Source organism: Pseudomyrmex gracilis, unplaced genomic scaffold (assembly GCF_002006095.1).
Source record: "Pseudomyrmex gracilis isolate BER0280 unplaced genomic scaffold, ASM200609v1 scaffold_503, whole genome shotgun sequence".
Classification (NCBI taxonomy): domain Eukaryota; kingdom Metazoa; phylum Arthropoda; class Insecta; order Hymenoptera; family Formicidae; genus Pseudomyrmex; species Pseudomyrmex gracilis.
Window position 1 is genome coordinate 68,253 of NW_018021087.1, and position 5,319 is coordinate 73,571.

A 5,319-nucleotide genomic window follows, 5' to 3' on the forward strand; every position below is an offset into this window, starting at 1 on the left:
CCTCGGATTCGGATTCAGCGACCCCAAAAACATATAATAAACATGGTCTGATCCCCAGGCCAAAGAAATTTTTTTTTGTGTGTGGCTGTGTAATTAATATGAGTTAACTGTGATACTTTCAAAGTTTTTAGAATATTGAGAAACATTGAATATATAAAGTATTTTATTAATGTTTATTTTTACATATTTTTATTTGGTAATTTACAAAAATTACTTCTCTACATTTTATAACTGCATAATTTTAAAGTATTTAATGTATTATATGAATATAGATAGATAGATAATGTTTATTGATTCCCCTTAGGGGTACAATATCCTACACAAAAACTTATATCTACTCTTACGACTAGCTTACACAAAACCTTACTTCTACTCTTACAATTAACCTTATATCTAACTTAAACTAATACTAATACCTATATATACACACACACGCAATCGCTTTACCCTACTCTACGCAATGTGGACCTCCCTTTCCGGCAATAACCTCTATCCAGCTACTCCGCCAGTGGTTCGCATCCACTCTTCGCTCTCATCCATACAATTACACAATTCTTTCCACACATCCATTCACTCAACTCCCACTCACTCCTCTTTTAACCCTTTCCTCCTAATCACTCTTCTTCTTCCCCCTGTCCCACTACCTTTTCCGTTTCTCTATATTCCTCCAACCTCCTTAACCATCCTTCACCCTCTCCCTCCTTCCCTAGCACCACTTCAATCATATCCTCTCAATTCCCCTCCGCTCCCCATACCCCACAATCCTCCCACACATGTCTCCAACCCTCCTCCACTAATCCACACATTTTACACACCCTTTTTTTCCTCTCCCAGTATCTACCTTCTTTCATCTCGTTTCCCAACCTAAACCTAGCCACCCTCTGGCATTTGCTTTCCCCCCACCCCTTTTTTAGATACCCCGGCACCCCTTCTTTCTTAATCCTCCCGTACCATCTATTGTACCTCGAACTTTCAATTCTTTTCTTTCTCTCCTCTCTCTGTATCCCCCTCTCCTTCTCTATCAACCGTTGAGCTCTCCATTCTCCTGCCTCTCTACTTTCTCCCATCTCTGCTATTCTTACTCCTCTCTCCTCATAATATTTTACCCTGTCAATTTCCCACTCAGACAACCCCTCCCCTCCCCCCTCTCTACATCTAATCTCCTTTAAACATAGCCTCGCTATTTTGCTACTCTCTCCTCTCTCCAACTTTTCCTCAAATCTCCAGGCCCTTTGTCCCGCCCTTCCTCTTAATAAATCCCTCTGCACTTCTTCCCTTACGAGATACCCCGGAGTCCTTCAATCTACTCCCAATAACCACCTTATATATCTATTTTGTAACCTCTCCACGCTATTCCATTCTTTCCATCCCCATATTTCTACCCCATACTCAACCACCGACCAAACCAATACGTCGAACAACCATAACCTTCTACCCCAATCCCCACCGAACCTCCTCTTCCCAATCCCCCACACCTGACTCATAATAGCCGCTCTTTTTCTCACTCTCTCTTTTATCTGCGCCTCCCTCCCCCCGTTCTTCTGAAACACATACCCTAACTATTTGAATTCCCTCACCTCCTCCAATCTCTCCCCCTTCCACCACCATTTCAGCTTGCTCTCCCTCCCTCCTTTCCTCCTAAACCTCATCACTTTTGATTTATTTACGTTTACTTCCAAACTCTTTCCCGCCAGATATTTCTCCATCCCTCTCATCATTCCCCTCATCCCTTCCTCCTCCTCCGCTAACAGCACCAAGTCATCCGCATACGTCAATACATACACCCTTCTTCCCCCTACCCTCACCCCACCCCATCCGTTCCTATCCAAATAGTCCTCCATATCCGCCGTCAACAGATTGAACAGGTACGGGCTCAGTGGGCAACCCTGCCTTACCTCTCTACCTGTTCAAAATTCATTCCCCACTTCCCCTCCTGCCGCCACCCTATTTCTCGTCTCCCTATATAAGTCTCCACACCGTCTTACTAGTCCCTCTCTCACCCCCCTCTCCCTCATCGCTTTCAGTAAAGTCTCCCTATTAACCGTGTCGAAAGCCGCCCTCAAATCTATAAACAACGCAATCAACCCGCCCCCCTTCCTACTTAAATTTCTGCTAACCAGGTAATTTATCACATATATGTTATCCATCGTACTCCTTCTTTTCCTGAACCCCGCCTGGCTCTCCGGAATTAAATTCTTTCCCTCTACTTCGTCCCTTAACCTTTCTGCTAACACCTCTGCATAACCTTTATACAATGACCCTGCCAATGTCACCCCCCTATACTCCTCTACCTTATTTCTCTCTCCTTTTTTCAGCACTGACACCACTATCCCCTCATTCCACTCATCGATTCACCCCTCTCCTGCCCAAATCTTTCTACACACATATATTCCACACCCAATCTTGCATATTTCTTCCTCCAAACTTCCACACCTCTGCCGGTATACCATCCCCCCCTGGAGCCTTCCCTACCCTCAATTTTCCAATTGCCCTTATAATTTTCTCCCTTCCTACAGCCTTCTCCCTTTCCTCCTTCTTTCCTCTTTCCCCTCTCACCATCTTCCAATCCACCCCTCCCAACTGTTTCTTGAAATAATCTTCCCACTTCCCTATCTCAATCCCACTACCCCCTCCTCTTTTCATTTTTCTTTCCCTATTCACCACTCCCCACACCTGTCCCATCGTTTTCGCTTTTTTCACCACCTCTTCCCAAGCTCTGTTTTCTTCCTCCCTTTTTCTATTACATAACGCCTTGTACTCTTTTTTTCTTTTCTTATACTCTTTCTTAAATCCTCTTCCCTCCCTCCACCTTCTTAACTCCTTTCTTACAATCTTTTTTTCCTCCTTACACTCTTCATCCCACCACCTCCTTCTCCCACTCCCTACTTTCCTTACCTCCCTTTCTCCTAACACAGCTCCTATTCTCTTTTTCATGCTATCCCATTCCTCTTCACCTCCCCTTTTCACATCCCTCATCTCCTTCTGCATTTCCTCCATCCACTTTCTTTTCCCTTCCTCCGTCCATATTATCCTCTTTATTCCATCCTTCCTTCTGTCCTTTCCTCTACTACCAGTCTTCCACTCTTTTCCACTTTTAATCCAGATTACCACTGGATGATGATCCGAATCTACTTGATCCCCTATTTCCATTTTCTCCACAAATTCCTTTGTGCCTACTTCCCCTATTACATAGTCAATCACTGACTCCTCTCTTCCACCCGTGTAAGTTCACTCCCCTTTCTCATCTCCCTTTGTGTCCCCGTTCCAAATTACCCAGCCCACAGTTCCTCAATCCTCACCAACAATAATCTTCCCTCCGCGTTCACTTTTTTATCTTTCGACTTCCTACTCCATCCCTCCTCCTCCTCCCCCCTCCCCTCACTTCCCCACCTTTTTTCCCTGTCCTTGCGTTAAAATCCCCCCCACTATTGTTCTTACTTTTTCATTTCTCCTTTCCATCCACCCTCTTAACTCCTCTAATTTTTCCCCCATCCCCCCATTTATATACACCCCCCCGATCCTCCACCGCTCTCCCCCTACCTTTACCCTTCTCACCATTATCCCATCTTTTCCTTCCCATCCCTTCTCCTCTCTTGCCTCGAGACCCCTCCTTACTCCCAGCAACATCCCCCCCACAGGCCTACCTTTCTTATTTTTTTTACCCGCCCACTGTATCTCCCAACTAAAATTTTTCAGTAGATTCCTAGCTATCCTTGCCCACCCTTTTTTGTCCACCCAAGTTTCCGTCAGAAACATCACGTCCCAACTCTTCAACCCACTCCAAAAACTTTTATCTTTTCCCTTAAGCCCAGCTACATTCCAAAACACCATCTTCACACTCTCATCTTTCCTTTCTTCCTCCTCGCTTTCATCTTCTTTTTCCCTCTTCTCCTCCCCCGACTTTTCTATCCATATCTTCCTCTCTCCACCCCCGATCCTTCCCCTGCTTCCATCCCCTTCTCTCCCTGTTCCCCTCTCCTTACTATTTTAATTAAACCCCTTTTCTCTTCGTCCCATCTCCACCAAACCCCCTCCATCTTTATCCTATTGTCCTTCACCCAGACATTTTTCCCCTTCCTTCTCTTCCCCGCCGCAATTACCCCTAATTTCCTTTTTACCTCCCTCTCTTTTCACGATAAATCCTTCTCGTTCCACACTTCCCTCCTCTTTAATCTCTTCTTCTTATCCCACACTTGCTTCTTGTCTTTCTCCCTCTCTAGCTTTAACCGCACCATTTCCCCTTTATCCTCTTTTCCTGTAGTTATTTCATTTTGCCTATCTTCACCTCCGCTCCTATCTCCTTCAAAATCTTTTCTACTCCCCATCTCCAGTCACCTTTTTCTCTTGGAACTCCTTTCATTATAACATTCCTCCTCCTTCGTTTTTCCTTCTCTTTTCTCTCTATATTCTCTTCTAACATTTTCAATCTTCCTTCCCACTTGTTCCCTACCTCTACTTCTCTTTTCCCCTCCCTTTTCCTTTCCTCTCTCCCCTCTTTTTCTTTCAACCTTTTCTCCAACTCTCTCTCTCTCTCTCTCTTTTTTTTTTTTTTTTTTGATGAGGGGAAATGCATTATGCACCCCCGCCCCTGGGGATAGGGCGGGGAGTGTGGGACTCTCACCCACTAAAACCCCCCAATGGCCTCCACAAATCCTTTGGGGGAGTGAGTGGCAGCCTTGCGGCTATTCTTCACCTCACTCCCCCTGTCTGCAAACCTTAGACGGCTCCCTACCGCGGTACTATCCGCTGCACCGAGAGGGGAGGGCCATAGTTCTCCTTACCGGTGCCCCACCCTGGGGACTTGTGCAATGGCCCCGGAAGTTCTCCAACTTCCGGAACCAAGTCCCCGCCCTCCGTGACCAAGTCAGGGAGGGTTCAAACCAAACCTACGTTCGGTCCCAACCCTTGACCAAGCGGATCCACCCCCATAATGGAGGAGGACCCGGGTCCGGGGACCATGGCCGGCCATGATCTCCCCACCCCAGATTCCCCAGAGGGAACTAGTCCCCCAAGTCCAACTAAAAGTTGGACTTGGAGGATTTCGGACCCGGCCGTTGTTGTGCCGGCAGGAGAGACAGCCTCGGCTTGTCTCCCCCCTTCTGTCTCTTCGGGGAGGGCTCTTTAGTCGAGTTCCCCCCCGAATCTGGCACCTTCGTAGGTGCCCGTCTTGACAGGCGGGGGCCTGGGGTCTTACGACTCCTGGTCGCGCCCTCTTCCTTTGAGAGCCGAGGGGAAGGTGATCCCTCCTTCCTTTCCTCGCGCTTGTCCTCCTCCGAAGAGGACTCGCACGTCGCCACCTCCACCTTCATAAGTTGGGAG